Here is a 12,213-nt window from a genome sequence, read left to right on the forward strand (position 1 = left end):
CTGAGGGCTGATCTTAGTTTAAAGTGCACTGCCTAACACCTGATACAATATACTTTCAGTATTAATTCTACACAGTGAATACTTGAATGGTGAAATATTATTTCATTTCATTCAATTCAATTCAATTATTCACACACTTATCTAGACTTGAATAACAAAGCATAATTGTTTATATTATGTTTGTATACTAGATTTTATAGAAAGACATATAAATAAATATGAATAATATATTAAACAGTTACCACAGTGAGTGTGCAGGGATATGGTTTAAGTAGTATAAACTTTCGAGTAAACCATCACTACATACAGGAAATATAAACTATATCAGGGCACGATTTTGGTGCAAAACTAGCACAAGAATTTTTAATAGCTGCTATAAGTATGTACGTATGTATTTTGAAAATTTAGTTATATATTACTATTGGGTACTCAACAGATGTCAGTCATTTTAATGAATTTTGAAAACTTTGAATGAATTGATATTTTCAATAATTAAAGGCATTTCTTCCCATAGTTTATTATTATTAATTTGAATAATTTATTATGCATAATTTGAAACAACCCATTTTGAATTTCAGCAGATCATTGAAATTCAAAATATGTAGTAAGTTATAGAATGGTGTTGCACAATCATATTTACTTGCAAAAAATAAAGCTCTTATACATTTAATATGCAGAGCATTGACTTTAGTTAGATGAGATTTGTATAATCATATGTATTACCCCAATGAGAGCAAGCCATATGTAAGATATGGGTAAATGAGGGCATCATAAATAGATGTCTTTTAATGTTTTTAGGTTGACAAGATGCCTTAACTTCCTAATAATAATACCAATATTTTTTGCTATTTTGTTAGTAACATGTTTAATATGCCGAGTCCATTTGAGGTTCTCATCAACCTTAGGGCCTAAGTATTTTATAAACTCTTTCTGTTCAATATCTTTGATTTTAACTGATACATCAGGCCTTTTTTGTGGGGATTTAATAATCAAATGGTTGGTTTTCTTTAGATTAAACAGATATTTCATAATTTTACAGTAATTCATAACATGCTCCAATTCCTCATTAACAACCTTTTCAACTTCCCTTAAGCTTGTTGTTAAGTGTCAGAAAAGAAAATATTAGTGTTAACAGCAAACATACGAAAACTAAGCTTTTCAGAAACATTAGGTAGATCATTTATGTTTAATCAGAAACAAAAGAGGTCTATGGCTAGATTCAGAATTGCCAATTTTACAAACTGTCTAACAATTATACTTAAATAACTTTTAACCAATCAAGTGCCAGCCCTCTAATTCCATAAGCATACAATTTTTGTAGCAAAATGCCATGATTTACTGTGTCAAAGGCTTTCGTAAAGTGATCACAAGTGATTTTTTAGTCGCCAACAGCTTGCTTCATCATATCAAAGGCTTTCTAATATAGCACGTTCCGTAGAATGCTTTTCCCTGAATCCAAACTGATCATCAAAAAGTAAATTGTTTTTGTCAAGATGACTGATGGTTGGTTAAAATATTTTCTTTCAAGTATTTTATCAAATGATGATAATAAATGTGGCTATTGGTCTGTAATTGCTTGGACAAGCAACATCACCAGATTTAAATATTATAGTAGTGACTTGGGAAATCATGAATCAAGCTTGAAAATAAGAAGATTTATTGCTGTCCAGGTATTATAAATCATGTTTTTACATCATTTAGCTGTGTTGAAGGTGATAAGACAGCACTTATTTTTATGAATTCTTATACGTCCTTTGAATAATTAAAATAGAAAGTCGTGATCTAGAAGAATCGCTCGTGAAACTTTTGACTGCTTAATTCTCGAACGTCATTCTCGAAGTATGCGGCTGAAGACAACTTTAAACTTTAATACAAATCAAAAGCCATATGTCTGGTAAATTAGGATTTGCAAGTTAAAGAATTTGGTGAATATTAGGATATTTGCGTCTTTTAGGTTTATAAACTTAGAGCTTATCACAAACCTTTCTTTTGGTTAGTAAGCTTACCGTTGAAAGACTTACACGTGGGAGTGTTTTTCTTTAATGTTTCTTCTCCGAGTACACCATTTCATTCCAGGTTCGTATTCCCCAATCTCCATCCCAAGAAAGTCAATTGGTTGAAAAAATCTTTGTAGAACAGTTACCAAAGCACGAGAAACATGCATCCCAGAGAAAAAGGTGACTGAACATCAGCTCCCGGTCGTTACTTCATGTATGACCACACGAATTGGCACTATCTTGGGGTTGTGTGTTGTGGTAGTGTTGCATCGTTCGGTGTCACCTTTAGTGATCCGTGTAGGTGCAGCACATGTAGTTGGTGTAATACCCGTAGTACCCGTGGTAGGTGTAGTACCTGTAGTACCAGTAATACCTGTAGTATCTGTAGTAGGTGTAGTAGATGTAGTACCTGTAGTATCCGTAGTACCTGTAGTACCTGTAGTAACTGTAGTAGGTGTAGTACCTGTAGTATCCGTGTAGTACCTGTAGTACCTGTAGTACCTGTAGTAGGTGTAGTAGATGTAGTATCCGTAGTACCTGTAGTAGGTGTAGTATCTGTAGTAGGTGTAGTATCCGTAGTACCTGTAGTACCTGTAGTACCTGTAGTAGGTGTAGTATCCGTAGTACCTGTAGTACCTGTAGTATCTGTAGTATCCGTAGTGCCTGTAGCATCCGTAGTACGTGTAGTACTGTAGTATCTGTAGTACCTGTAGTAGGTGTAGTATCCGTAGTACCTGTAGTACCTGTAGTACCTGTAGTATCCGTAGTACCTGTAGTATCCGTAGTAGGTGTAGTACCTGTAGTATCTGTAGTACCCGTAGTAGGTGTAGTATCTGTAGTACCTGTAGTACCTGTAGTACCTGTAGTAGGTGTAGTATCTGTAGTAGATGTAGTATCTGTAGTACCTGTAGTACCTGTAGTACCTGTAGTACCTGTAGTACCTGTAGTAGGTGTAGTACATGTAGTATCCGTAGTACCTGTAGTAGGTGTAGTACCTGTAGTAGGTGTAGTACCTGTAGTAGGTGTAGTACCTGTAGTATCCGTAGTAGTTGTAGTATCTGTAGTACCCGTAGTAGGTGTAGTATCTGTAGTACCTGTAGTACCTGTAGTAGGTGTAGTATCCGTAGTGCCTGTAGTATCTGTAGTACCTGTAGTAGGTGTAGTACCTGTAGTACCTGTAGTAGGTGTAGTACCTGTAGTATCTGTAGTATCCGTAGTGCCTGTAGTATCCGTAGTACCTGTAGTAGGTGTAGTATCTGTAGTATCTGTAGTATCCGTAGTAGTTGTAGTACCTGTAGTAGGTATAGTATCCGTAGTACCTGTAGTACCTGTAGTAGGTGTAGTATCCGTAGTACCTGTAGTACCCGTAGTACCCGTAGTAGGTGTAGTATCTGTAGTACCTGTAGTACCTGTAGTAGGTGTAGTATCCGTAGTGCCTGTAGTATCCGTAGTACCTGTAGTAGGTGTAGTATCTGTAGTATCCGTAGTACCTGTAGTAGATGTAGTATCCGTAGTACCTGTAGTACTGTAGTACCTGTAGTACCTGTAGTAGGTGTAGTACCCGTAGTATCTGTAGTATCTGTAGTACCTGTAGTACCTGTAGTACCTGTAGTATCTGTAGTACCTTAGTGCCTGTAGTATCCGTAGTACCCGTAGTAACTCTAGTAGGTGTAGTATCTGTAGTAGTTTGTGTTTCTTTGTGTTGTTGATACCTCAGTGAATTTCTAGCTTGTACTTAACACTATACTTGATAACAAGAGACCATAGAGCAGTTTTCATTAACGGGAAACAAAGTGTACTTATTAGAGTGCATTAGTCAGATAGACTCAAAAATGCGCTACCTAAAGAATATTTCACAGGATTTACCAAATCACACTATGGTCTCTTGTCTAAAAACTAAATATAGTGATATAAAGTATTAAGATATATATAGTTCTAGTTAGATCCATAGTTGCCTTAACCACATCAAGACATTATGACTTTTAGATGAAACTGTAGATATATTCGATTAACGATGTACATATCCTGAAATCTAAGGGATAATTCCAAAACAATTCAAGTCAATCGAAAAAATATATTAAAAAGAAAACAATAAACTAAAGTATGATTATAAGTCTTTCTTCACCTATTTATTTTGAGTTATTATAGTCTTCATGCGTACGCCTTGATAGGTAAAATGAACGCTACTGGTGACGCGCCCAGTAAGGCAGGGCATGTTTCAGAGTAAGGAAAATCAAATTTCATTCCTAAAGCGAAATTAAAATGAATTCAACAATAGAATGAACAATTTTATTAATTCTACCCATCAACATGGCTGCCGTGAAAGGTACTATGTACACCTACTACAGGTACTACAAATACGACAGGTACTACTGATACTAAACCTACTATAGCTACTACAGGTTCTACACGTACTACAGATACTACAAATACTACAGGTACTACACCTACTACAGGTACTACAGGTACTACAGGTACTACGCCTACTACGGGTACTACAGATACTACAGGTACTACGGATACTACAGATACTACAGGTACTACGGATACTACATCTACTACACCTACTACAGATACTACAGGTACTACAGGTACTACAGGTACTACAGGTACTACAGGTACTACAACTACTACGGATACTACAGATACTACAGGTACTACAGATACTACAGGTACTACAGATACTACAGATACTACAGGTACTACAGGTACTACACCTACTACGGGTACTACAGATACTACAGGTACTACAACTACTACGGATACTACAGGTACTACAGGTACTACAGGTACTACAGGTACTACACCTACTACAGGTACTACACCTACTACAGATACTACGGATACTACAGGTACTACAACTACTACGGATACTACAGGTACTACACCTACTACAGGTACTACAGGTACTACAGGTACTACGGATACTACATGTACTACACCTACTACAGGTACTACAGGTACTACAGTACTACAGGTACTACGGATACTACATCTACTACAGATACTACACCTACTACAGGTACTACAGGTACTACGGATACTACACCTACTACGGGTACTACAGGTATTACTGGTACTACAGGTACTACACCTACTACGGGTAATACAGATACTACAGGTACTACACCTACTACGGATACTACAGGTACTACTGATACTACAGGTACTACAGGTACTACAGGTACTACGGATACTACACCTACTACAGGTACTACAGATACTACAGTACTACAGGTACTACGGATACTACAGGCACTACGGATACTACAGATACTACAGGTACTACAGGTACTACGGATACTACACCTACTACAGGTACTACAGGTACTACGGATACTACACCTACTACAGATACTACACCTACTACAGGTACTACGGATACTACATCTACTACACCTACTACAGGTACTACAGGTACTACAGGTACTACACGGATACTACAGGTACTACACCTACTACAGTTACTACAGGTACTACAGGTACTACGGATACTACACCTACTACAGGTACTACAGGTACTACAGGTACTACGGATACTACACCTACTACAGATACTACACCTACTACAGGTACTACGGATACTACATCTACTACACCTACTACAGTTACTACAGGTACTACAGGTACTACGGATACTACAGGTACTACACCTACCACGGGTACTACGGGTATTACACCAACTACATGTGCTGCACCTACACGGATCACTAAAGGTGACACCGAACGATGCAACACTACCACAACACACAACCCCAAGATAGTGCCAATTCGTGTGGTCATACATGAAGTAACGAACCAGCTCCTGTCTCCTGTGGGTAGGTACTTCATGTATGCCTGATTATAATGTCCTGGCGGTATGCTTTCTGTTATCGTGAATGATGACGCTCTCCCACTGTATCCTAGTGTATCCAGTGTATCCTAGTGTATCCAGTGTATCCTAGTGTATCCACTGTTTCCTAGTGTATCCAGTTTATCCAGTGTATCCAGTGTATTCACTGTATCCACTGTATCCACTGTATCCACTGTATCTTAGTGTATCCTAATGTATCCTAGTGTATCCAGTGTATCCAGTGTATCCAGTGTATCCAGTGTATCCAGTGTATCCAGTGTATCCACGTATCCAGTGTATCAAGTGTATCCACTGTATCCACTGTATCCAGTGTATCCTAGTGTATCCTCTGTATCCTAGTGTATGCAGTGTATGCAGTGTATCCAGTGTATCCAGTGTATCCACTGTATCCAGTGTATCCAGTGTATCCACTGTATCCAGTGTATCCTAGTGTATCCTCTGTATCCTAGTGTATGCAGTGTATGCAGTGTATCCAGTGTATCCTAGTGTATCCAGTGTATCCTAGTGTATGCAGTGTATGCAGTGTATCCTAGTGTATCCAGTGTAGGTTTTAATCATTTGCGGTATCTTTTAGAGTATGCAACTGATGGTTCCAAGAGGTAAACAAGAGAAAGCATTTGATTTTTTCATTGCTTTCAACTCAACACTTCTTGTTTTAATTGGTTTAAGTTGTGTTGTAAAAACTTGGTTTCTTTTAGGGGAAAAAAAGTAGCCACAACCATGCCCAAATTTTAAAAATTTATTTTTTTCGAAAATCATTCCCACCCTTTTTATACCAGAGTACCCCCGGAGTAATTTCTTATCTGATCAGACTTTTTTCTATCATAGCCATTAAAAAATCTTTGAAACTGAAGTTACAGAAGTTACATTTCACTTTCCTATTCCACCTCTTAAAGACACTCTGCTTACACCATATACTGTCCCTGTTGTCAGCTATTAAAGGGATAAAAATTAGTTTTAAGTGTGATGGCATATCTCATTTACGCACTACTATATATAAAGAATGAAAAAATCATTTGTTTAAGCACAATACTCAGCTTATGTGTGTGTAAACCTTGTCAAGTATGAAATGGCACTTAAATAACTCAAACATTGGTAATACAGTCATTGGTACACCAGGCTTATTATCCCTATCTGTTCTCAGTATTCATGCAACTATCACATAAATTATAGCTAGGGATAGCAAAAATTAAAAATGGCACATTGAGAATAATATAATTAGGATTTCTAACTAAGGATATCCAATGTTATCAAAGGAACCCAGTAAACCTTAGTTAATAGTGGGTGAGTGCCAGTGTCATGGAGTCTTACATAAAGTAGAATACTAGTAGATGAACTAGGATAAAGTAGATACACTGGTATTACACTCAGAGCATGAATGCACTATGAGAATACAGTATACATTGGGATTAAGGGATACATTGGGATACACTGCACCAGGATGCATTAGAATACACTGGATACACTAGATAACACCGGATACACTAGGATACAGTGGATACAGTTGATACGGTGGATACACTAGGATACACTGGATAGACTAGATACACTAGGATACACTGTATACACTGGATACAATGGATACACTGGATACACTAGGATACAGTGGATACAGTGGATACAGTGGATACAGTGGATACACTAGGATACACTAGGATACACTGGATACAATAGGATACAGTGGATACAGTGGATACAGTGGATACACTAGGATACAGTGGATACACTAGGATACAGTGGATACACTAGGATACAGTGGATACACTGGATACACTTGATACACTAGGATACAGAGGATACACTAGGATACAGTGGACACAGCGGATACAGTGGATACAGTGGATACACTGAATACACTGGATACACTGGATACACTAGGATACACTAGGATACACTAGGATACACTAGGGTACAGAGGATACACTAGGATACAGAGGATACACTAGGATACAGTGGATACACTAGGATACAAAGGATACAGTGGATACAGTGGATACACTGGATACACTGGATACACTAGGATACACTAGGATACACTAGGATACACTAGGATACACTAGGGTACAGAGGATACACTAGGATACAGAGGATACACGAGGATACAGTGGATACACTAGGATACAAAGGATACAGTGGATACAGTGGATACACTGGATACACTGGATACACTAGGATACACTAGGATACACTAGGATACACTAGGGTACAGAGGATACACTAGGATACAGAGGATACACTAGGATACAGTGGATACACTAGGATACAAAGGATACAGTGGATACACTGGATGCACTAGGATACAGAGGATACACTAGGATACAGTGGATACAATGGATACACTAGGATACACTGGATACACTGGATACACTGGATACACTGGATACACTGGATACACTGGATACACTGGATACACTGGATACAGAGGATACACTAGGATACACTGGATACAGTGGATACACTGGATACACTGGATACATTGGATACACTAGGATACACTGAATACACTAGGATACACTGGATACACTGGATACACTGGATACACTGGATACACTGGATACACTAGGATACACTAGGGTACAGAGGATACACTAGGATACAGAGGATACACTAGGATACAGTGGATACACTAGGATACAAAGGATACAGTGGATACACTAAGATACACGGGATGCACTAGGATACAGAGGATACACTAGGATACAGTGGATACAGTGGATACACTAGGATACACTGGATACACTGGATACACTAGGATACAGTGGATGCACTAGGATACAGAGGATACAGTGGATACAGTGGATACACTGGATACACTGGATAGACTAGGATACAGTGGATGCACTAGGATACAGAAGATACACTAGGATACAGTAGATACAGTGGATACAAAGGATACACTAGGATACAGTGGATACACTAGGATACAGTGGATACACTAGGATACACTGGATACACTAGGATACACTAGGATACACTGGATACACTGGATACACTAGGATACAGTGGATGCACTAGGATACAGTGGGAGAGCGTCATCATTCACGATAACAGAAAGCATACCGCCAGGACATTATAATCAGGCATACATGAAGTACTTACCCTCCTGTGCGTACTCGATTTGCTTGCACGGATTTCTGTGTCCAGTACGTGAGTATTACCTGTTTACCAGTTAGAACCCTATCACATGTTGGACATAGGAGGCTTAAACATGTTGGGGTTAAAACACTAGCACATTGTGGGGTTAGAAACCCTAGCACATGTTGGGGATAGAAGGCCTACCACATGTTGGGCTTAACAACCCTAGCACATGTTGGGTTAGAAACCCTAGAACAATTTGGAGATAGAAGGCCTTGCACATGTTGGGGATAGAAGGCCTACCACATGTTGGGCTTAACAACCCTAGCACATGTTGGGGCTATCTGCCCTAGCACATGTTAGGGTCAGAAATCCTAGCGCATATTGGGTTTAGCAACCCTAGAACGTGTTGGAGGAAGAAGCACTAGCACATGTTGGGGTTAAATACGCTAGTATATGTTGGGGTTAGAAACCCTAGCACATTGTGTGTTTAAAAAGCCTAGCACATGTTGAGGCTAACCACCGTAGAGAAAAGTTAGGGTTAGAAACCCTAGCACTTTTTGGGGTTAGAAACCCTAGCACAAGTTTGCGATAGAAGGCCTAGCACATGTTTGCGTTAGATATCCTAGCACAGGTTAGGGTTAGAACCCTAGGACATGTTGGAGATAGTAAGCTTAAAACATGTTGGGGTTAAAACCCTAACACATTGTGAGGTTAGAAACCCTAGCACATGTTGGGGATAAACGGCCTACCACATGTTGGGGTTACGAACCCTGCAAATTTTGCGGTTAGAAAGATTAGCACATGTTGGGGTTAGAAACCCTAGAACAAGTTGGCGATAGAAGGCCTTGCACATGTTGTGGTTAGTAAGCCTATCACAGGTTGGGTTTAGAACCCTAGCACATGTTAGGAGTAGCAAGCTTAGAACATGTTGAAGTTCGAAACCATATTACATTGTGGTGTTAGAAAACCTAGCCCAAGTTGGAGATAGAAGGCCTAGCACATGTGTGAGTTAGAAATCTTATCACATGTTGGACATAGGAGGCTTGAAACATGTTGGGGTTAAAACACTAGCAAACTGTGGGGTTAGGAACCCTAGCACATGTTGGGGATAGAAGGCCTACCACATGTTGGGGTTACAAAACCTAGCACATTTTGCGGTAAGAAACACTAGTACATGTTGAGGTTATCAGCCCTAGCACCTGTTCGCGCTAGAAACCCTAGAACAATCTTTGGGTTAGATACGCCAGTACATGTTGGGGTTAGAAAACCCTAAGACATGTTGTGTTTAACAACCCAAGCACATGCGGTAGGGCAACCCTAACATTTGTTGGGGTTAGAAACTCTACCTAATTTGGGATTGGAAACCCTAGCACAAGTTGGAGATAGATGGCCCAGCACATTTTGGGGTTAGAAACCCTAGTACTTTTTGGGGTTAGAAACCCTAGCACAAGCTTGGGATAGAAGGCCTAGCACATGTTGGGCTTAACAACCCTAGCACATGTTGGATTAGAAACCCTAGTACAATTTGGAGACAGAAGGCCTTGCACATGTTGGGGTTAGAAGGCCTAGCACAGGTTGGTGTTAGAACCCTAGCACATGTTGGGTGTGTAGCAGGCTTAAAACACATTTAGGGGTTAGAAACCCTAGTACTATTTGAGGTTAGAAACCCTAGTACAATCTTGGGTTAGAAGGCCTAGCACATGTTGGGGTTAGAACCCTAACACATCGTGGGGTTAGAAACTCTAGCACAAGTTTGGGATAGAAGGGCCTAGCACACGTTGGGGCTAGCAACCGTAGGACATGCTGGGGTTAAGAACCCTAGCAAATGCGGGAGGGCAAGACAAGCATTTGTTGGGATTAGAAACTCTGGCTATTTTTGGGATTGGAAACCCTAGCACAAGTTGGAGATAGAAGAACTAGCACATGCTTGGGATAGAAATCCTAGCACAGGTTAGGGTTAGATTCCTGGCACATGTTGGAGATAGAGAGCTTAAAACATGTTGGGGTTAAAAACCCTAACACATCGTGGGGTTAGAAACTCTAGCACAAGTTTGGGATAGAAGGCCTAGCACATGTTGGGTCTAGCAACCGTAGGGACATGTTAGGGTTAAGAACCGTAGCAAATTGCGGGAGGGCAAGACAAGCATTTGTTGGGATTAGAAACTCTAGCTATTTTTTGATTGGAAACCCTAGCACAAGTTGGAGATAGAAGACCTAGCAGATGCTTGGGATAGAAATCCTAGCACAGGTTAGGGTAAGATTCCTAGCACATGTTGGAAATAGAGAGCTTAAAACATGTTGGGGTTAAAACCCTAGCATATTGTGGGGTTAGAAAAACTAGCACATGTTGGGGATAGAAGGCCTACCACATGTTGAGGGTTACAAAACCTAGCACATTTTGCCGTTAGAAGAAACACTAGCACATGTTGGGGTTATCTGCCCCTAGCACCTGTTGGCGCTAGAAACCTAGAACATCTTTGGGTTAGATACGCTAGTACATGTTGGGGTTAGAAACCCTAAGACATGTTGTGTTTAACAACCCAAGCACATGCGGGAGAGCAACCCTAACATTTGTTGGTGGTTAGAAACTCTATCTATTTTGGGAATGGAAACCCTAGCACAAGTTGGAGATAGATGGCCCAGCAGCATTTTGGGGTTAGAAAACCCTTAGTACTTTTGGGGTTAGAAAACCCCAAGCACAAGCTTGGGATAGAAGGCCTTGCACATGTTGGGTCTAGCAACCGTAGGACATGTTGGGGTTAAGAACCGTAGCAAATGCGGGAGGGGCAAGACAAGCATTTGTTGGGAATTAGAAACTCTAGCTATTTTTGGGATTGGAAACCCTAGCACAAGTTGGAGATAGAAAACTAGCACATGCTTGGGATAGAAATCCTAGCACAGGTTAGGGTTAGATTCCTGGCACATGGTTGGAGATAGAGAGCTTAAAACATGTTGGGGTTTGAAACCCTACACATTGTGGGATTAGAAACTCTAGGCACACTTTGGGATAAGAAGGCCTATCACATGTTTGGGGTTAGCACAACCTTAACTTTTGGGGTTAAGAACCCTGGCAAATGGCGGGCGAGCAAGACAAGCATTTGTTGGGATTACAGTAAAACGCCTTGGATGGCTATATTGTGGGATTGGAAAACCCTAGCACAAGTTGGGTTAGAAGCCAACGCACATTTTGGAGATAGGAAGCTTGAAACATTGTTTTGGGGTTAAAACCCTTGCACATCTGTGGGGTTAGAAAAACTAGTACATGTTGGGGATAGAAGAGAGCTA

This window comes from Actinia tenebrosa, unplaced genomic scaffold (genome assembly GCF_029948245.1).
Source record: "Actinia tenebrosa isolate PJP-AT-01 unplaced genomic scaffold, QUT_ActTen_1.0 PGA_scaffold16__25_contigs__length_10494907, whole genome shotgun sequence".
NCBI lineage: Eukaryota > Metazoa > Cnidaria > Anthozoa > Actiniaria > Actiniidae > Actinia > Actinia tenebrosa.